Raw genomic sequence first — 23,375 nt, 5'->3', positions numbered from 1 at the left:
CTGGAACCTAAATGGTCACATGTTCCAGCTAGTACCTCTAAACCAGTCCTGGAGGATGATCCTCCAAAATCATTCATCTCTCCTAGGAGAAATACCACAAATTTACATATATTACACCACTACATTCCCCTCCTTGCATGTTATAATCCAGCCACATCGAACATCACTATCCCTCAACTGGGAGGGCTTTCTCAGCCTCTGACTTTATACCTCTCCTTACTCCTCTCTTATGTGATGTCTTTCCCTCCTTACCCAGAAGACATTCTCCTAGTCACTTTTCAAGATGTAGCTCAGCTGTCACCTCTTCTGAGCTTTTCTACCTCTTGGAAGACTTAGGCACAAATGCTGTACACATGCACACACACACACATCAACATTTCCCATTTGATCATAGCCCTCCTATGTTTGCTTTTGGCCTTATTTGAATCATTTTAGTCTGACTCTAGGTTTGGAGTCTGGATCAATAGGCCTTGGAGCCTGATAATTCTGGGTGGCAATCCAAATCCCAACTGTGCCCCAAATAAAACCCTAAAACTTTTTAAAAAGCTGGTTACCCCTTGAGTAATGGTGTTCCCATTTTATGGGCATATACTTCTTAGATTGGTCAGCCAATCTGCTGAAATAGCTTTCATAACCATAATAAATGGTTCTAGAATGCAATCCTCTAAATACAGATATATCACAAGAAAGACCTAACTGTACTAACTCTGAAAGGCACTGGTATTTATGGGGATCTGACAAAAATGCTAAAAACAAAACAAAAATTCCCTCCAACATTCCACTGAGAAAATATTAATTTCCTACTAAATATACCTATCATATCCTCATGAATACATAATATTAGTATTTCCATATGGGTTAGAAATGCTAAATAGTTAATAGCTTCCTCAGCACTTTGTTTCTTGTTATAACTTCTCTAGTAATATTATAGTTTTGGCAAAGTGCAATAGCAATATATTCCTATAATCATTAAAACCTGTAACGGTTCTTTATTTTGCCTGGTCTGGATATTTGAAAAAATAGAGATGTTAATTTCACATGCAAAATGAGGACAAGAAATTGTCAATAAACCAGTTTATAAGTCAAATATGTATTAACACCAAACTGTTAATGTTTTTCTTTTAAAATTTCTTTATTGTTGTTCAATTAGTTGCCTGCATTTCCCCCCCCCCAACCACTCCCCCTCACCCCAGCCAAACCCACCTCCCTCCCTTGCTTCCACCCTCCCCCTTGGTTTTGTCCATGTGTTCTTTACAGTGGTTCCTGAAAACACTTCCCCCCACTGTCCCCTCTCCACTCCCCTGGCTATTGTTAGATTATTCTTAATTTCATTGTCTCTGGTTATATTTTGTTTGCTTTTTTGTTTGGTTGATTATGTTCCAGTTAAAGATGAGATCATATGGTATTTGTCCCTCACCACCTGGCTTATTTCACTTAGCATAATGCTCTCCAGTTCCATCCAAGCTGTTGCAAAGAGTAGGACCTCCTTCTTTCTTTCTGCTGCGTAGAATTCCATTGTGTACATGTATCATTGTTTTTTGATCCACTCATTTACTGATGGGCACTTAGGTTACTTCCATGCTTGGCTATTGTAAATTGTGCTGCTATGAACTTTGGGGTGCATAGGTTCTTTTCGATTGGTGTTTCAGGGCTCTTAGAGTATAATCCCAGCAGTGGAATTGCTGGGTCAAAGGGCAGTTCCATTTTTAGTTTTCTGAGGAAATTCCATACTGTTTTCCATAGAGGCTGTACCAGTCTGCATTCCCACCAACAGGGCACTCGGGTTCCCTTTTCTCCCCATCCTCTCCAACACTTGTTTCTTGATTTGTTCTGTTCAAGTCTTTTGCCCTTTTTTAATTGTTTTTTTTTTTTGTCTTCCTGGACTGGAGTCATGTGAGTTCTTTGTATATGTTGGAGATCAAACCCTTGTCTGAGGTATCATTGGCAAAAATGTTTTCCCATATAGTTGATTCTCTTTTCATTTTGATGCTGTTTTCTTTATCCATGATGAAGCTTTTTAATTTGATGAGGTCTCATTTGTTTATTCTTTTCTTTGTGTTCCTTGCTTTAGGGGACATATCAGTGAAGATGTTGCTGCGTGGAATGTCAGATTTTTCTGCCAATGTTTTCCTCTAGGACTTTTATGGTGGCATGACTTATATTTAAGTCTTTTATCCACATTGAATTTATTTTTGTGTATGATGTAAGTTGGTGGTCGAGTTTCATTTTTTTTGCTTGTAGCTGTCTAGATCTCCTAACATCATTTGTTGAAGAGGCTATTTTTGCTCCATTTTATCCTTCCTTCCCCTTTGTCAAATATTAATTGACTGTAGAGACTTGGGTTTATTTCTAGGCTCTCTCTTGTGTTCCATTTGTTTGTGTGTCTGTTTTTATGCCAGTACCAGGCTGTTTTGATTATGGTGGCCTTGTAATACAGTTTGATATCAGGTATTGTGATCCCTCCTGCTTTGTTCTTCTTTTGTAAAATTGCTGCAGCTATTCCAGGTCATTTATGTTTCCATACAAATTTCTGAGATGTTTGTTCTATATCTGTGAAATATGTCATCGGTACATTTTAATAGGGATTGCATTGAATCTATAAATGGTTTTGGGCCATTTTGATGATGTTAATTCTTGCAATCCATGAGCATGGTACATGCTTCCACTTGTTTGTGTCTTCCTTAATTTCTTTCTTCAGTGTTGTACAGTTTTCTGAGTACAGGTCTTTTGCCTCCTTGGTTAGGTTTATTCCTAGGTACTTTATTTTTCTTGTTGCTATATCAAATGGGATTTTTTCCTGATTTCTGTTTATGATATTTCATTGTTCATGTACAAGAATGCTTTTAATTTCTGAGCCTTGACTTTGTATCCAGATATTTTGACAAATTCATTTATTAGGTTGAGTATTTTTTGGTGGAGTCTATGGGATTTTCTGTGTACACTATCATCTCATCTCCAAACAATGACACTTTTAGTTCCTCCTTTCCAATTTGGATATCTTTTATTTCTTTTTCTTGTCTGATTGCTGTGGCTAGGACTTCCAATACTATGTTGAATAGGAGTGGTGAAAGCGGGCATCCTTGTCTTGATCTTGATCTTAGTGGGAAGCTTTTAGTTTTCGCCCATTGAGTGTGATGTTGGCTGTAGTTCTCTCATATATGGCCTTTATTATGTTGAGGAATGCTCCCTCTATTCCCACTTTGCTAAGTGTTTTTATCATAAATGGGTGCTGTACCTTATTAAATACTTTTTCTGCATCTATTGATATGATCATGTGATTTTTTTCTTTCGTTTTATTTATGTGTTATATTATGTTTATTGATTTGCGAATATTGTACCATCCTTGCATCCCTGTGATGAATCCCACTTGATCATGGCGTATGATCTTTTTAACAAACTGTTAATGTTCTGAAAGATTCTTTTAGTAAATGTACTTAGTATACCCTTAAGTATACCTAGTGTTATGAATTTCTGACTTTTCAATTGAGATATAATTAATATAAAACATTATATTAGTTTCAGGTGTATGGCATAATTTTTTATATTTGTATATATTGCAAAATGATTACCACAATCAATCTAGTTAATACCTGCCACCATGGAGTAGTTACAATTTTTTCTTTTTATGGGGACTTTTAAGATCTACTCATTAATTTCCTTCAAATATGCAATACAGAATTATTAACTATAGTTGCCATTTGTAACTGGAAGTTCGTACCTTTTGACCACCATAACCCATTTTGCCTACTCCCATTCCTGTCTCTACTAACAAGCAATCTATTTTCTCTATGAGGTTTTTTTTGTTAGATTTCACATATAAGTGAGATCATACGGTATTTGTCTTTCTCTGCCTGACTTATTTTGCTCAGCATAATGCCCTAAAGGTCCAACCATGTTGTCACAAATGGAAAAATTTCCTTGTTTTTCATGATTAAGTGCTATTCCATTGTATATGCGGCAAAAGTAGGTTTATGTTTGTATGTGAAAGAGTTTAATTTTGTATTATTAATTATTGTATTATTTTCCATATGAACAACTATAAACCTACTTTGCCTCACCTTGTATATACATACCACATTTTGTTTCTCCATTCATATATTCATGGACAGTTAGGTTGCTTCCATGTCCCAGCTATTGTAAATAATACTGAAGTGAACATGGGGGTGCTACTTCCTGACTCTTTAATATGTTACAGTTAGTTACTTTTTACTTCATTGGGAAGTAGAATTTCTTAATTGTAAACAAGAGAAAGGAAATACATGTTTTGGGTCAAATAAGCTACCACTTTGGGAAATTTTGCCTTAAGAATTCTGAATTGTTCATCTGCATTAAGGACTTTTTGGGTCAAGCAGAACAAAAAGGGAGTGATGAGAAATGGGGCAGAGAATATGATGTCACCATAACCAAGTGCTTCTCAGGTATATGCTGTGAAGTGTATATTTGAAATTGAAATAACATGAAATTTTCTATTTTCCTTCATTCACAGGCAATGTGGGACTGTTGTTTGAGAAAAAAGAAATAAGCAATCAACCGCAAAGTTTTAAAGGAATGTTTGGGTATCATCTGTCAGAAAGTTACCTTTAGCTGAAGAGATTTGGATTTTATTCTTTACTACTTTTTAAAAACTATCAAGCAAAGTTACTTTATGTCTTTTTGTAGTTGTTGTTAAGTGTTTACTTGTAGATTCTGGTGATTTTGATGAGACAAGGTTTTAAAAGTAATTTGAAAAGTAGAACGAATGATTTACTATAAAATGAAGTACACAGTTACCAGGGATGGTCGACATTTAATTTTACCTTCAATCACTTCTCTACTGAATTAAACATAAACTTCTTTTATCAGCGGAGGAAATAAAGTGAAAAGTCATCTGTAAACCACATGTTTCTTTCCAGGGATAAAGAAGCACTCTTACTGGTAACTGATGTACTCACGGAGGAGTTCATCCATTATGTTCCATTTACTAAAGTTTTTAAAAATGAAATTTGTTTAAACACCTTTGTAAATATTCCTCTTTTACATGACAAAGACTCTGTGCAAATTCATAAGTTGTTATTATAGGAAGGTCTAAATCTATTTGCTGGCACTTGTAAATTAGAAATTTTGTGTGTATAATAAGTGCAGCCATGCAAGAAACAACCACCAATGTCAACCTGAATTATTTTATCCAGTTTTCTACCTGGAAGGCTTTTTTTTTTTACAGTGCAATTAATTAAAGAAAGAGCACCAATGTTGGTACATTTGACAGATTATAAGAACAAAGACTTTTGTGTTGGGGCTTTCATGGGTCTCACAAGTAGACAGTTCTCATAGATCCTGAAAACAGATCCTTTTTAAAAAAATTTTTATTATTATTCAATTACAGTTGTATGCCTTTTCTCCCCATCCCTCCACCCCACCCCAGCCAAACCCACCTCCCTCCCCCTTCTCTACCCTCCCACTTGATTTTGTCCATGTGTCCTTTATAGTAGTTCCTGTAATCCCCTCTCCTCACTGTCCCCTCCCCACTCCCCCAGATATTGTTAGATTGTTCTTAGCTTCGATGTCTCTGGTTATACTTGGTTTGCTTTTTCAAAAGATCTGTTATGGTATAAGCCAGACGGTGAGGGACAAATACCATAACAGATCTTTTGATTCTCCCTCAAAAGGTTTATCTTATTCCAGTTGGTACTCATCACCACAGGAGGCTTGCTACTTGCAAATTTCTCTATTGCTGTTTTCATTTCCTCTTCAGTAATGGAGGTAATCAGTTTCTCATTATCCAAAAGATCCAATTTTTGCATTTTAATTTCAGCCAAAATTTTCATAATCTCCCTATTATCAGCTGCTAACTCAGATGCAAATATTAGCTTGGAAAACAAAAACAAAGGCAAAACTTTTGACATCATTGCTATCTAATCATCAAATACAGAACCTATTGAAATAAAAAAGTGTGTTTTTAAAATTTTTATTTTGATTTTAAAATTTTAATTCTTATTAATATTTTAGTAACTTTTGACATTTCCATGCTTTTAAGTGAAATTTGATGAGGATTTATTAAGAGAAATGTTGAACTTTGATATTCACTGCATTTGTACGTTTAGTATAGAACCACATTAGGTGTTATCACGATCATGGGGGACAGGTTTAGGTCCCACTGAAAAAATATTAGTATCTTTCATCAAGGGAGGAATTTTACTGATATGTAACATAGGTGGGAACCACATGTGATCACTGGTCTCTAGTAATATTGTGCCAATCTTTACTCCCAGCTCCATTCCTCATCATTGGCCTTATGTGTATTGAAGAATAGAAATGACTATTGCCCTGGTCAGTGTGGCTCAGTTGGTTGGAGCATCATACCATACACCAAAATGTTGGGGGTTTGATTCCTGGTCAGGACACATACCTAGGTTGTGGATTTGATCCCCAGTTGGTGTGCATATGGCAGGCAACCAACTGATGTTCTCTCTCACTCTTTCTCTCCCTTTTTCCCTCTCACTAAAATCAATACACATATTAAAAGAAAGAAGAATGATAATTTAAAAGAAGAGATAATATATATAAAAAACAAAAATGAGGAGAAAAACTCACATGCTTTTTAATTCAAATTATTAGACAAACTGTACAAAAATAAATGGCTTAATGTGATAAAATATAGAGTTCTTTAAAAAACTTTGGAAAATAATCTGTGAATGTAGCCTTTAATATTCATTTGGTATTCAGTAGTCAGGGGGCCAATTTTAAGCTTACTTTCTTTTTTGGTAGCAGCTTTATTGAGATATAACTCATTCCATCCATTTCAAAATGTATAGGTTAGTGGTTTTTAGTAAACTCACAAGTTTGTGCAAGCACTACTGCAGTCAATTTTTAGAACATTTTCATCACCCCAAAAGAAACCCTGTGTGCTTTAGAAGTCACTCCCAAATTCTTTCATACCTCCCAGTCCTAGGCTAACCACTAACCACTGATCTCCTTTCTGGTTCTGTAGATTTGGTGGGATGCTTTTTAAACTTTGCTTTTGTGTCACACATTCTGGTCTCTGAGGAGCAGCACAGTAGAACTTTTCTTCTATTTTGATTTTCATTTTTCATTTACTCAAATGCATAGTATGGGAAAGCCTCTAGGAAGATGCTGTGGCACACATAAGCATTGAATGGACCATGCAAGTATTGGATGGACCACTGAACTAGGCAGCCTCCAAAGTGTCTAATCTTTTATTTAAACTATATTTTATTGATTATGCTATTACACTTGTCCAATTGCCCCCTTCTCATTACAGTTGTGAAATTGCCCCCTACACCCAGTACCCCACATTCCCTCTGGCAATCTCCCCCTTAGTTCATGTCCATGGGTCATGCATATTAAGTTCTTTGGCCACTCCATTTCCTACACTATTCTTAATGTCCCCCTGCCTATTCTGTATCTACCAATTTTTACTTCTTAATCTCTGCACATTTACACCCATTGTCTCCCTTCCCTTCCCAACTGATAATGCTCCAAATGATCTCCATATCATTATTCTCTTTCTGTTCTGCTTGTTTGTTTAGTTTGTTGTTTAGATTCAATTGTTGATAGCTGTGAACTTATTGCAATTTTAATGTTCATAGTTTTGATCTTTTTCTTAAAAAAGTCACTTTAAGATTTCATATAATAATGGCATGGTGATGATGAATTCCTTTAGCTTTACCTTAATGAATAAGTGATTTATTATTCATTTTTTTGACCTGTGTTCCTGATGGTATCTCTACCTACTTTGGAGGAACATTTCATAGACTCTGAGTGTCATGAAGAAAATCACATGTTAGGTAGGTTAGTAGGACCCCAGCCTATGGGCTTGAGACAGGGCTGGGAGCACTCTCTTCCTCTCTGTTGGATCTGTAAGTGATTAGTCAGAGAGGAAGCAATAAGACATTTTAGTTATTAGGAAAAGCAGTTTCACTTGCTTCCTGGATGGCTGCAGCTGCTCCATTTTGAGTCAGCAAGATGTAACAATGAAAAAAGGACACATATTTACAAAACGGGAGAGAGACAGTCACCAATTTGGTTGCCTACTGCACTTCTGCCTGTGGCTAAGTTCGAGGTGCCAATTCTTTTCTAATTCTGCTGACTCCTGCTGCAGAAAGTCCTAGCTGACCTTAGCTGAAGTAACAGGGACAAAGTAATCTTTGGAAGAAGGTTCTTATGGGGGAGGGAGGTGGTGGTACATGATGATGGTAAAAGGGCCTCCTGGGAGTGTGGTTTAAAAGGGCCATGAGGAGTCATTGAATGGAAATATCCAGCATACATTTATTGAGTACCCACCATGTGAAAGGTATTGCTGTAGGCATGAAGGACACAATTGTGTGACAGGCCATCTCACACATGGCAAACTATTTTGTGGAAATCAGTACAATCACACATGGAAAGTGCTGTGAAGGAGGATCTCTGCTTTGGGGAGTCAGAGAAAGCTTTGGGAAGAAGTAACTTTTGAGAAGAGGTTTGTGGAATGATGTGTTCACCAAGTGAGGAAACGTATGGAGGGGGGTAACATGAGCGTTCCTGTGTCAGAGCTCTCAAGACCTCCAAAGGCATGAAGTTCTAAGAATTCAGGTTGTATTTGTGGAAGTGCAATGACAACCTTGTGTAATTGCAACATAAGCTGTATCAAAGGAAGGGGTAGGAAGGAAAGTGAAAATGTGTGTTTGGTTTAGAGTGTGAAGAACCTTCTATCCATGCTATTATATATGCATTCTATCTGAAAGGAGTGGGAGAAGTTTAAGCAGGGGTTGTCCTTCATCAAATACCTGTTTGCAGAAGCTAACTCTGGTGACCTTGGAGGATGGATTGAAGCTGGAGAGAAGCTGGAGGCAGGGAAAATTATAAAGGCATGTGGATGCTGTATACTGAAGATCTGAACAAAGACAGTGGTATTGAGTCAAGATACTGGATTTGAAATAAAACTTATTTAAAAAAAAGAAACAAAACTTATGAGTTAAAAGCAGCTGTCCTTAGAAAATGGGTCAGAATAAGGAAAAGATGACTTTGAAGTATTGATCTTAAGAAGCTGGCAGATGGTTGTGCATAAAAGGGAATGCAGGAAGGAAGTGGGTTTGATTAGCATGGAGATATGATGGCAAATTGTGGAGCCCATCCTCCACTCAAATCAGATACAAAAACATGTTTACTTCTGGAATCTGAGCCTGCCCAGCATGACCACTATGATAGAGCCTCAGAAGGCTCAGTCTTTTCTGTGTAATGGATGGGAGAGCAGTATTTAGCAAGGACCAATTTTTTTTCCAATATAAACTTAATATTTAGAACAATTTTAGATTTATAGAAACTTGGAAGATTATTCAATGATTTTCTAAGTAGTTTCCACCCAGTTTCTGTAATCATTAATACCTCAAATTAGCATGATACATTTGTTATGATTAATTAACCAACAATTAGACATTATTATTACTAGATTCCATAGTTTATTCAGACTTTCTTAGTTTTAATCCATTAACCTTTTTCTGTGCCAAGATTTTCCCTAAGAGGCCATATCATATTTGGTTGTTATGCCTCCTTGGGCTCTTCTTTGTTGTAACAGTTTTTCAAACATTCCTCTTTTTTGATGGCATTGAGAGTTTTGAGGAGTACTGGTCAAGTACTCATATTTCAATTAGGATTTGTATGATGTTTTTCTCATGGTTAGATTAAGGTTATGGAATTTTGAGAGGATGATCGCAGAGGTGAAGTGCTATTCTTTTCACATAATATCAAGAGTACATACTGTCAATGTGATGTAACTATTGATGTTAACCTTGATCATTTGGCTGAAGTTGGGATCGTCAAGTTTCTCCCTTTCCATACTGTTTTCTTTGGAAATAAATCACTACAAAGCTGCCCAGTTAATGAGTGGGAAGTTTTGCTCCATCTCTTGTGAGAGATTATTTGAATATATGTCTCTTCTCCTCCATATATTAATTTATTTAATCATTTATTTATATCTACATGGACTCATAAATGTTTATTTCATAATTTGGGTTATAACACAATACTACTTTATTCATTTTGTTGCTCAGATATTTTTAGGTTTGACCATTGGAAGCTCTTTCAGTTGGTTTCTCTTCTTTCCCAGCAAGGGGTAGTTGTAAGAACATACTACACATTGGCGCTGTGTTCTGTGCTGGTGTGAGGGTTGGGAGGCTGCCACATCTGTCTGGGGAAGGAGTGGAGCTGGGTGCAGCAGAGGTCTGGAGGTCCCAGAGTTCTAAATACTCAGTAGGGAACTTTAGGTTACTTGTTTTTCTTTTTTTAAATATATTTTATTGATTATACTGTTACAGTTGTCCCATTTCCCCCTTCCCATTACCCTTTGCCCTGCACACCTCCTCCCACCCGTATCCCCCCACCTTATTTCATGTACATGGGTTGTACATATAAATTCTTTGGTTTCTACATTTCCTATACTATTTGTAACCTCCCCCTGTCTATTTTCTACCAACCATTTATGTTACTTGTTCTTTGTACCTTTTCCCCCTCTCTTCCCATCCCACTTCACCACTGATAACCCTCCGTGTGATCTTTATTTCTTTGATTCTGATCCTGTTCTGGTTGTTTGCTTAGTTTGTTTTTGTTTTTGTTTAGGTTCAGTTGTTAATAGCTGTGAGTTTGTTGTCATTTTACTGTTCATATTTTTGATCTTCTTTTTCTTAGATAAGTCCTTTTAACATTTCATATAATAAGGGCTGGGTGATGATGAACTCCTTTTACTTGACCTTATCTGGGAAGCACTTTATCTGATCTTCCATTCTAAATGAAAGCTTTGCTGGATAAAGTAATCTTCATTGTAGGTCCTTGCCTTTCATGACTTCAAATACTTCTTTCCAGCTCCTTCTGGTCTCTAAGGTTTCTTTTGAGAAATCAGCTGATAGTCTTATGGGAACTCCTTTGTAAGTAACTGTCTCCTTTTCTCTTGCTGCTTCTAAGATTCTCTCTTTCTGTTTAATCTTGGCTAATGTAATCATGATGTGCCTTGATGTGTTCCTCCTTGGGTCCAACTTCTTTGGGATTCTGAGCTTCCTGGTGAAGTCTAATTCCCTCACCAGATTGGGGAAGTTCTCCTTCATTATTTGTTCAAATAGGCTTTCAATTTCTTGCTCTTCCTCTTCTCCTGGTAGCCCCATGATTTGGATGTTGGAACATTTAAAGTTGTCCTGGCGGTTCCTAAGCCTCTCCTCATTTTTCCAAATTCTTGTTTCTTCATTCTTTTCTGGTTGAATGTTTCTTTCTTCCTTCTGGTCCAAACCATTGATATGAGTCCCGGTTTCCTTCCCATCACTGTTGGTTCCCTGTACATTTTCCTTTATTTCACTTTTCATAGCCTTCATTTTTTCCCTCTAATTTGCAACCATATTCAACCAATTCTCTGAGCATCCTGATTACCAGTGTTTTGAACTGTGCATCTTATAGATTGGCTATCTCTTTGTTGCTTAGTTGTATTTTTTTCTGGAGCTTTGATCTGTTCTCTCATTTGGACCATTTGTTTTTTTTCTTGGTGCACCTGTTATGTAATAAGGGGTTTTCACCAGGGCAGGGCAATTCACTTCACTGTGTTGTAGCACTGTATGTTGGGGAGGGACCTGAGAGGGAACAATGCTGCTTGTTCAGCTCTCTGCCAGTTTTCAGTCACTTCCCCCGCTACCCACAAGCAAACTGGGCCCTTCTGCTTCTGATTCCTGGGTGGGTGGGTTTGTGTACATTCTAGGACCTCGTGGGTCTCTCCAATGAACTCTCTTATGAGGCTTGGAGTTTCTCCCACTGCCTCAACCACCACAGGTTTTTTAAGTCAGAAGTTTTGAGGCGTTATTTCCACTCACTGGAACCCTGGGTTGTGCAGTCTATCTTGATCTCCAGTTGTCCCTTCCAGTTTATCAACACACAAATGTGGGACCACCTGCTCCTCCAGCTTCAGCCTTGCTTGGCCCTCCAGCCAGCTCCCCTGCCATGAGTCATCTCCTCCCGGCTGCCTATCTCCGCCTCTCCTACCAGTCTGTGTGAATGTTGTTTTTTTTTTTAACTCCTTGGTTGTTGGACTTCCATACAGTTCAATTTTCTGCCAGTTCTAGTTGTTTTTTTGTTTTTAAATTTGTTGTTGTTCTTATTTTGGTTGTGTGAGGAGGCACAGTGTGTCTACCTACACCTCCATCTTGGCTGGAAGTCTGGGTTACTTTGTTTAATGATTTAAGGTCTTCTACATTATTAAATATGACAGTGACATGATGAATAGCATGTTGGAAGATTACTTTGAAAGTTCCATAAATTGCATAGTTTCACTCTTTTATTCATTTAACAAATGCTAATGGAAACTCTATTCTGCCACCTACTTGGAAGTCGGGGTGAAGCCTGATGGAGAAAGAAAACTAAACTTCACTGAGCATTTGCTTGATACATGGCATTTTATACACTGGATTTCATTTATTTCCCACATACTGTTTTTAACACTTTACAGATAAGAATACTGAATTTCAGGATGGTTAAATAACTGGCTTAAGGTTACACAAAAAGTGGCAAAGCTGGGATTTGAAGCCAGATTTGTCTCACTCCACTTGAGGTTGATTAAAAGGCCAATAATTTTTTTTGCTACTTTTTTCATTGAGAAGTAAAGTCAAATTTGCCTCCCAAGGAATCTGAACTGATGTTTTTGACTTAATTAGACTTACCCAAAGTCAGTAGATGTGGCATTCTAGAATGTACAAGGCTAGATCAAAAGAAGTCTAAAGCCTTCTCCCAAGTCTCTTAGAATGGATGTTTTGGGGGCCTAGCTGCAGCTAGATGCTTGTAGACAAAGAGAATAGAAAGAACTGGGAGCCACCGTAAGAGGATTTCTATGAACTTGTATTAGAATAGAGTAGAATTGCATTAGAGTTTGTAGGGAGAAAAGAGGATGAGTTTGCTATCAGATGGTCTTGAACTAGCAATTCTATTTTCTTAATTCCAAGATGTTTGACTTTGGGCAAATTAACTCTTTGAGCCTGAGCTTCTTTATCCTTAAGGTTGGGATGATCTGATGATAATACTATCAGATGCAATGAGGAAATAGTAGGTACTCAATAAATGTGTTCCCATCGTTTTCTAAACATACCTCTTTTATAGCACCTGCAGCTTTGCATTGGAATTGTTTATTTTCTAGTCTGCCTCCCAAATAGACTTTGAGTTTCTTAGGAAAATGAGGTTATATTCTATATTTTTATATTCTTAGTGGCAAGTATAGTAAACAGAGTAGATATCAAATAGTTGTGGAATGAAAGAATGACTTGATATCAATGAGTAGAGCCTCACTGTCACAGAGAAATGAAAGAAGGGTAACTAGCTTATTTAGTTAGGTGATCAGAAGTACCATTGGTTAACAAGGGAAACCAAGGCAGAACAAATCATAAGAACAATAAGGAGTTGATTAGTAGTGACAAATGCAATACTGAGTCATGAGTGTTAATGAGCTCCAGATAAGGTGTTCAGGAAGAAATGAGTGCTGAGGTATTAAACACCTTAGTAGTTGGCAGTGTCAATTGAGACATGTATACCCAAATGCACAGTGCATATGTTTTGTCCTTTAACAAAGTATTTAGTGGAAGGGAGACATATTAGTTTTCACACTTCTTAAAGGATACTTATCTACTCATTCAATTACATATTATGTGTTTATGGCTCATCTAGTTTATTTCAGAAACTGTGTTAGTCACAGGGAACATTGCAATGATCCAAATAGGTAAAGTGTTTCTCCCTCATTAAGCTTATAATTGAAACAGAAGACAAGCATTGAACAAATCGTGTTGCAAATAAACATATAATTATAAGTTGAAATAAGTCTAAGTGAAGACAAAGTATAAAGGCTGCTTGTTTTTCACCAATGTCCACCCCATCTGTCTTTAGAAATAGAATGTGTGAGTTTTGGTTGGGACTACCACCACAAACCTATCATCTCTTAAATCATTTCTTGTCCAAATGACTGAGTACTGGCCAGTATGGTATGAACAGAACTGATTTTTACCATGTTTGGTGAGTGTCCTTGGCCCTTTCTTCCTGCTGGCTGGAAGCTGAAATGGCAGCCTCGGTTACCAAGATGGAGGCTTCATTTTGAAGAAGGAAAAGTTTCCTGCATAGCTTTGAACTCATGGATTATAATGTGACAGAGGAATGGCATTTTATTTAAGTCATTGTTTCTTTGGATTTCTGTGTTACTGCAGCTCAGCCTGTGCCCTAATACAGGAGACTGTGAAAGTGATCAGGCCTAATGTTAAAGGCAATAGAAAGTCATTGAAAGTTTTAAAGTACTGAGGTAATATAGCCTGATTCGTATATCCAAAAGATCCCTTTACTCTATTGGAGGGACTGGGTGGATGAGGAAGATCACTTAGCCTCAGCTAGAGATGATGGCAATTAGTATTGGAGGTGGAAATGGTGATGTAGAAAAGTGATGGGTTTAACTACTATTTTGAAGGTAGAATTATCAGGTCTTTCTGATGTATAGGATGAGTGCCACTGAGAGGAAAGGTGATTTCAAATCGATCCCCATGTTTTGAAAAGGAAGAGACTGGAGGAAGAAAAGAATTGGCAGAGGAAGGCCAAATATTCAGTTTCTTTCGAATGCTGTATTTTGAAAGAGACATAAAACCAGCATTCAGATCCCATTACTGGCAATTATGAGCAGTGTGTGACCTTGGGGATGTTACAATTTTACAGATAAATAAAATAAGTTTAGAAGTTAAACTCAGCATTTGAACTTAAAGTCTAATGAGATACCATGCTATGTAATAAGAAGTTGAACATCTAAACATCGCAGCACTTGGTAGTAGTGAACTAAAATTGACTGAAGGGGGTCATTTCCAGCCAGGCTACTACAAAGTGTTCTACTTTGGAAATGACAAACTCAGAAGAATCAGAGTGACTTTAAATCTGAGGCAAGATGTAGCACAGGCAAATAGGGGCTATAATGCAATGTCTTATCAAATAATACAGTCAGAATTCTAGGAAAACCTATCAACATAACCATCATTCAAGTCTATGCTCCAATCACAGAAGATGAATAGGAAATTTGAAGCTTTTATGCAAGTATCCAAGAAGGAATTGATCGCATACCAAAACAAGCCATACTGATTATTACAGGTGACTGTAATACAAAAGTAGGAAATAAAGCTGAATCAAATGTTGTTGGAAATTTGGACTAGGGGTAAGAAATAATCCTGTGGATTAGCTCTTGGGTTTCTGTGAAAACAACAACCTGTCAATCACAAACAGACGCCTCAAACAACCAGATAGATGACTGTATACATGGGCATCACCAGATAGCCAATACAGAAATAAAATAGGCTATGTTATTGGAACCAGGAGATGGATAAGCTGTATTGTTTTCATCAGAACAAGACCAGGAACAGATTGTGGTACTTACCATGAACTGTTAATATCAAACATTAGAGTAAAGCTGAAGAAGAGCACTATAAGAATCATGGTGACAAACTGTAACATAAATAACATACCTCATGGATTTAAAATCCACATAAAAAACAGATTTGCATTGTTAAATTTAATTTACTGAGAACCAGAAGAACTGTGGACTGTGACTAGAAATATTTATTAGGGAAGAATGTAAAAAGACAAAGCCAGAAGTAAAAAGGAAAGAGATACTGTGACAAATTGTCCTGATGGACAGGAAGTTAGTGTCAGGACAGATTATGGAAGGACAGAATAGTTTCCTATAAGCAAGGATGTCAGTCAAGGATGCACTTTATCTCCCTATTTATTTAATCTGTATGCAGAACATATCATATAAAGAACTGGGTTTGACTCAGAGGAAGGAGGATTGAAAGTTGGTAGAAGACGTATCAATAACAAGATATGCTGATGACACCACCTTACTGGCAGAAAGTAGCAGTGATCTGAACTTTTTTTTTACTTTTTTAACTTTTCTTTTTTCCATTTTTAATTGTTTGAATATTTTATTGATTATGCTATTGCAGTTGTCCCAATTTTTCTGTCTTTGCTACCCTCTGCCTGGTACTTCCCTTCCCTCCAGCAATACCCTCCTCTTAGTTCATGTCCATGGGTTGTGAATATAAGTTCTTTGGCTTCTCCATCCCCTATACTATTCTTAACATCCCCCTGTCTATTTTGTACCCACTAATTATGCTTCTTAATCCCTGCATCTTTTCCCTCATTCTCTCAAATGATCTCCGTATCTGTGATTATGTTCCTATTCTGGTTGTTTGCTTAGTTTTTGTTTTTGTTTTAGTTTTTTAGATTCAGTTGTTGATACTTGTGAGTTTGTTGTCATTTTAATGTTCATAGTTTTGTTCTTCTTTTTCTTAAACAAGACTCTTTAACATGTCATGTAATAAAGGCTTGGTGATGATAAATACCTTTAGCTTTATCTTGTCTGGGAAGAACTTTATCTGCCTTTCCATTCTAAATGATAGCTTTGCTGGATAAAGTAATCTTCATTGTAGGTCCTTGCTTTTCATCATTTTGAATACTTTTTTCCAGTCCCTTCTTGTCTGTAATGTTTCTTTTGAGAAATGAGCTGATAGTCTTATGGGAACTCCTTTGTAGGTAACTGTCTCCTTTTCTCTTGCTGCTTTTAAGATTCTTTATCTTTAACCTTTGGAATTTTAATTATGATGTGTCTTGGTGTGGTTCTCTTTGGGTCCAACTTCTTTGGGAGTTTTTGTGCTTCCTGGACCTGTATGTCTATTTCCTTCACCAGATTGGGGAAGTTTTCTTTCATTATTTTTCCAAATAAATTTTCATTTCTTGCTCTTTATCTTCTTCTGGAACCCCTATGATTTGGATGTTCATACATTTAAAGTTCTCCCATAGGTTTCTAAGCCTCTCCTCATTTTTTGAAATTCTTGTTTCTTATTCCTGTTCTGACTGCATATTTATTTCTTCCTTCTTTCCCAAATCATTGATTTGATTCTTGGCTTCATCTACTTCACTGTTGGTTCCCTGTATATTTTTCTTTATTTCACTTACTATAACCTTCATTTAGTCCTTTATGTTGTGGCTGTACTCAGTGAGTTCTCGGATCATCCTGATTACCAGTGTTTTGAACTCTGCATCTGATAAGTTGGCTATCTCCATTTTGTTTAGTTGTTTTTCTGGGGCTTTGTTCTGTTCTTTCATTTGGGCCACATTTTTTGTCTCCTCAATTTGGTGGCTTCCCTGTGTTTTTTTCTGTGTATTAGGTAGAGCTGCTTTTACTCCCTGTCTCAGTAGCATGTCCCATGTATAAAAGCCTCTTGTAAATTTTGTGAGGTGAAGTATTAGGTAATTATTAGGGCAAGGCAACCTACTTAACTGCTTTGTGCCTCTGTGTGTGTGTGTGGGGGGCTGCTCAGAGAGGGGGCAATGCCTCTGCTTGGCTTCTGTAGGACTACTGGGTGCTCGCCCCACACCCAGTCCCCTCACTCACTTCCCATATGTGGTTGGTGCCTTTCCAGCTGCTGCCATGGGGTTTGTGTACTTTCTAAGCCCATGCAGGCCCTTTAAGTGGCAAAAATCCAGCCGCCTCTTCTGCCACCCCAACCCCCACTGGTTTTTAAAGTCAGAGGTAATGGCAGTTTATCTTCCCATTGCTGGAAACTTGGGCTGTGTAGTCTGGCCTGGGGCTGGGATGGCTCACTCCCAAGGTATCCCTCCCAATTTTTATCAACCACATGTGAATGTGGGACCATCCATTCTGCTGTCTCTCCATGTCACACTGTGTCCTCTCCACCCTGGCTCCATGACTCCACCCCTTCTTCCCATCTGGATGAATGTGACTTCTTTAAATCATTGGTTGTCAGACTTCCATACAGCTCAATTTTCTGATGGTTCCAGTTGTTATTTTTTTTTTTGAGATCTGGTTGTAATTCTTTATGGTTGTGCAAGGAGGTGAAGCATGTATACTTACACATCTATCTTGACTGGAAGTTGAACTAACTTCTGATGAATGCAAAAGAAGAAATTTCCAATGATGGCTGCATTTGAATATCAGGAACACAAAAGTCATGACTACAGAAGAAATACACAACTTTAATATAGACAATGAAGACATCAAAATTGTTAAAGATTTACTTTGGTCCACTCATCATTTCAAATGGAGATGACAGCCAAGAAATCAGGCAAAAACTTGGAAAGGTAGCATTGGAAGTATTAGGAAAGACCACCAAGGGCAAAAATGTGTCATTAGAGACTAAGGTTAAGATTATCCACCCCCTCATATTTTCAGTTTATTTATTTTTTATTGTGTATGGACGTGAAAGCTGGACAACACAGAAGTCTTATTGGAAAAAACATTGACTCATTTAAATGTGTAATGTTGGAGGAGAACTCTATGGGACGGTCAGAAGGATGAACAAGTAGGTCCTTGTTTAAGCCTGAAACATCACTGGAGGCAAATGAAAAATCTGAAGCTGTCCTACTTCAGGCATATCATGAGAAGGTAGGGTTCCTTGAAAAAGGCAATAGTGCTGGGAAAAATTGGACAGCAGGAAGAGGAAGACAAAATATGAGATGGATTGACTCCATAGAAGAAGCCATAGGCATGAGTCTACAAGACCTGAGAAGGGTTGTTAAGGACAGGAAATTGTGGACATCAATGATTGATATGGTCACTAGGAATTGGAGATGACTCAATGGCATGTAATATGCACATACCATAATATTGAACAGGAAGATAATGGGCTGTGGATACAGATGCTTGGTTATACTGCTTTCTTATTGGGTGACCTTCACAAAGTCACTTAAATTCTCAGAACCTCAGATTTCTCATGCAAAAAACAAAATAGAAAGCTCATATTAGGGATTAAAAATGCCAATTTTTATAAGGCACTTAGTGGCATAAGAAATGATGCATAAATGTATGCTCTCTTTATATTGGTCCAAGTTATTTTCTAGTTGAAAGTTATAGTGGGTGTTTGATTTGTGTAGACATCAGATAATTTAGTCCTATATTTTATACCAAAACTCAGAAAGAGAGGAGGCTAAAAAGAAAATCTAGGCTGCTCTGCTTGGACTACTGTAGTCTCACATTGACCCTTGTTCTCTCTTGGTCTGAATGCTGAGACTGGGAGGTAAGTCCCCAAAGAACATTGAACTTGGACCCTGTGACTCATTGGTTAACATGATCTGTTTTGCACTTTTCCATAAGGTAGAAGTGACCTTCTGGAAAAGTTATTATCAAGCTCTTAATAGTGAGATCTGAATGCAACTTCAGCAGATGTCATCATTTCTCAAATTTTTCATTTATAGAAATTCCAGATAGCCTCCTGGAATCTGAGAATATTTACTAATTGTACTGTGGGGAAGTGTTCGGGGCCTATGGCAAGAATATTACTTTCAAAGTAAAAGGGCTAAATAATTAAGAAGTGAACTTACTCAAAGGTGAGATTTGGCGAAGGTATTAAGGCTAGTACTCAGTAAAATGCCTAATGCATATCATGGATATTTGATGAAAGTACTTGGTCATCACTGAGATTTTAAAATTCATCCAGTGACCTGGAAATTGTGGTTTTTTAAAAAAATTTTTGGGTCATCTCAGAGTGTATTGGATTGTGCAGAATAGATTCCCTCTGTAGAATTACCCACAGGGATTGTTCTTCATCTTAGTGTGACAGGGAAGTGGGGTTAGACCCTGAAGTAGCTGGACATTTACCTGGAGCTTTGTGAGATAGGCTGTCCCTTTCTCAATTTAAAACAATGAGGGGATGGTGTGTAGTTCAGAATGAAACTTTTAGAAGCTCAACACAGAAAGCTGGCATGGTGAGAGTTTGCCTATATAGTGGTATAATCTGATCCTATTGGCAAACAGAGATTTACCTTTTAGAGAATTTTGTCTCTATCAGATTATTATAATGAGTTCCTTCATCTTCTCCTGAGGCATTATTCTTGCAACTCTTGATGATGGGGGTTGTTTTCAGTATGCCAGTTACCATTTTTATGTCCCATTTTTGGTGCTGGGTTTTAGCAACTCTCAAGCAGAAAGCCTGTCATTCTATACCCACATCTATACATAGTTACTGAGGAGGGCAATACCAGGAGCAGAAAACTGTTATTTGTTATTTTTATCTAAAAAAGAGTACTTGAACGAATTGAGAGAAATAGGAATGAAACTAAATTGTGTTGAAGAGAAATTCTACTCTTTTATCTTTTAGATTTATTTTTTGTACAAGTAGATCATCTATAGGTTAAAATAATTATGAAACTTGGAATTTATCCAGTTATGTAGTGGGTAATTACAAAATTGCTTTAATTATGTGATGTTTTATAGGAGGGCATTTTTAACCTTTGTCACTGGCGCCGAATAGAAGGAGACAGAGCTCTTTATAATAAGTGTCATAATTCTAATTGCACCTAAAGTTTACTTAGAAGCTATTCATTTATAAAGACATGCTCTAATTTGCATAAGTTTTAGTAGGTAAAAATTGATGAAGTAAATTGGTTTGTGGTAACCAAAGTAAGACAACAATAACTGCTTTTTTAAAAAATATATTTTATTGTTTATGCTATTACAGTTGTCCCAGTTTTTCTCTCTTTGTCCCCCTCCACCCAGCTCCACCCACTCCCTCAGGCAATCCCCACACTGTTGTCCATGTCCATGGGTCCTGCGTATATGTTCTTTGGGTACTCTATTCTATATACTGTACTTTACACCTCAATGATTATTCTGTAACTACCAATTTGTACTTCTTAATCCTTCACCTTTTCACCCAACTCCATGATTCCCCTTGTAACTGAAAACTATCAAAATATTTTCTGCATCTATTATTCTGTTTCTGTTCCACTTGTTTATTTTGTTTTTTAGAATCAATTATTGATAGATATTCATTTATTGCCATTTTACTGTTCTTCTTCTTCTAGACCCTTTAACATTTTGTATATTACTGTTTTGGTGGTGATGAATTCCTTTAGATTTTTATTGTCTGGGAAGCTGTTTATCTGTCCTTTGATTCTAAATGATAGCTTTGTTGGGTAGAGTAATCTTGGTTGTAGGTCCTTGCTTTTCATCACTTTGAATATTTCTTGCCAATCCCTTGTAGCCTGCAAAGTTTCTTTTGAGAAATCATCTGACAGCATTATGAGGGATCCCTTGTAGGTAACTGTTTTTCTCTTGCTGCTTTTAAGATTCTCTTTCTGGGGAGAACCAAGATGGCGGCGTAGGTAGACACACTGCGCCTCCTCGCACAACCAGAACTGACAGAGAATCGAACAGCAAGGGGGACCAACACCAAGGAAACAGAAAATAATCATTCATCCAGACTGGTAGGAGGGGCGGAGACGGCACTGGGGTGGAGAGGACTCGCGTGGCTGTGGAGGGACTGAGACTGGCGGAGTGTGGGACAAATGGCGCAGGCAGTCCGAGCACTAGCAGACCCTGCGGCCCCACATCTGCGCAGATAAACCCAGAGGGCCGGACTCAGAGTGGCGGAGAGTGGGGCAGGCAGAGTGGCGGATAGCACATTGCGGCACCACATTCGCCCACAGATAAACCGGACGAACGGCGGGCAGAGAAGCAGACCGCTGCGCAACCCAGGGCTCCAGCTCGGGGAAATAAAGCCTCAAACCTCTGATTGAAAGCGCCCCTGGGGGTTGGGGCGGCAGGAGAGACTCCCAGCCTCACGGGAGAGGTTGTTGGAGAGACCCACAGGGGCCTAGAGTGTGCACAGGCCCACTTACTCGGGAACCAGCACCAGAGGGGCCCAGTTTGATTGTGGGTAGCGGAGTGAAAGACTGAAATCCAGAGGAGAGTGAAGCGGGCGCCATTGCCCCCTCTCGGCCCCACCCCCACGTACAGCATCACAGCGCAGCGACCAGCATTACCCCGCCCCGGTGAACACCTAAGGCTCCGCCCCTTAAAGTAACAGACACGCCAAGACCAAAAAAAAAAAAAAATGGCCCAAATGACAGAACACTTCAAAGCTCCAGAAAAAATACAACTAAGCGACGAAGAGATAGCCAACCTATCGGATGCACAGTTCAAAGCACTGGTTATCAATATGCTCACAGACTTGGTTGAATCTATTCGAAAAACAGATGAAAAAATGAAGCCTATGCTAACAGAAACAAAGGAAAATGTACAGGGAACCAATAGTGATGAGAAGGAAACTGGGACTCAAATCAATGGTATGGACCAGAAGGAAGAAACAAACATTCAACCAGAAAAGAATGAAGAAACAAGAACTTGGAAAAATGAGGAGAGGCTTAGGAACCTCCAGGACACCTTGAAACGTTCCAACATCCGAATTATAGGGGTGCCAGAAGGAGAAGAGGAAGAACAAAAAATTGAAAACTTATTTGAACAAATAATGGAGAACTTCCCCGATCTGGCAAAGGAAATAGACTTCCGGGAAGTCCAGGAAGCTCAGAGAGTCCCAAAGAAGCTGGACCCAAGGAGGAACACAACAAGACACATCATAATTACATTACCCAAGATTAAACGCAAGGACCTACGTCCAAGATTACTATATCCAGCAAAGCTATCATTTAGAATGGAAGGGAGGATAAAGTGCTTCTCAGATAAGGTCAAGTTGAAGAGGCTCATCATCACCAAGCCCTTATTATATGAAATGTTAAAGGGAGTTACCTAAGAAAAAGATCAAAAATAGGAACAGTAAAAATGACACCAAACTCACAGTTAACGACCACACATAAAACAAAAACGAGAGCAAACTAGGCAAACAACTAGAACATGAGGGTTGTCAATAAGGGAGTGGGAGGGGGAGAGGGGGTAAAGGTACAGAGAATAAGTAGCATAGATGATAGGTGGAAAATAGACAGGGGGAGGGCAAAAATAGTGTAGGAAATGTAGAAGCCAGAACTTATAAGTATGACCCATGGACATGAACTATGGGGGGGGGAATGTGGGAGGGAGGGGGGTGGGCAGGATGGAGTGGAGTGGGGGGGGAAATGGGACAACTGTAATAGCATAATCAATAAATATATTAAAAAAAAAAAAAAAAAAAAAAAAAAAAAAAAAAAAAGATTCTCTTTCTGTATTTAATCTTTGGCATTTTAATTATGATGTGTCTTGGTATGGCCTTCTTTTGGCCCATTTTGCTTGGGACTTTCTGTGCTTCCTGGACTTGTATGTCTACTTTCTTCACCAAGTTAGGGAAGTTTTCTTTCATTATTTTTTCAAATAGCTTTCCCATTTCTTCTCTTTCTCTTCTCCTTGTGGTACCCCTATATGCAAATGTTGGTACACTTGAAGTAGTACCATATGCTGCTTACTCTATCCTAATTGTTTTTAATTCTTTTTTTCTTCTTGTTTCTGATTGGTTTTTTTTTTTGCTTCCTTATGTTCCAAATTACTGACTCGATTCTTAGCTTCATCCACTCTATTGTTGATTTCCTGTCAATTGTTCTTTATTACAATTAGTGTATCCTTCATTTCTGAC

The sequence above is a fragment of the Desmodus rotundus genome, chromosome 13, assembly GCF_022682495.2.
Source record: "Desmodus rotundus isolate HL8 chromosome 13, HLdesRot8A.1, whole genome shotgun sequence".
Classification (NCBI taxonomy): Eukaryota; Metazoa; Chordata; class Mammalia; order Chiroptera; family Phyllostomidae; genus Desmodus; species Desmodus rotundus.
This window is presented reverse-complemented; position numbering follows the sequence as displayed.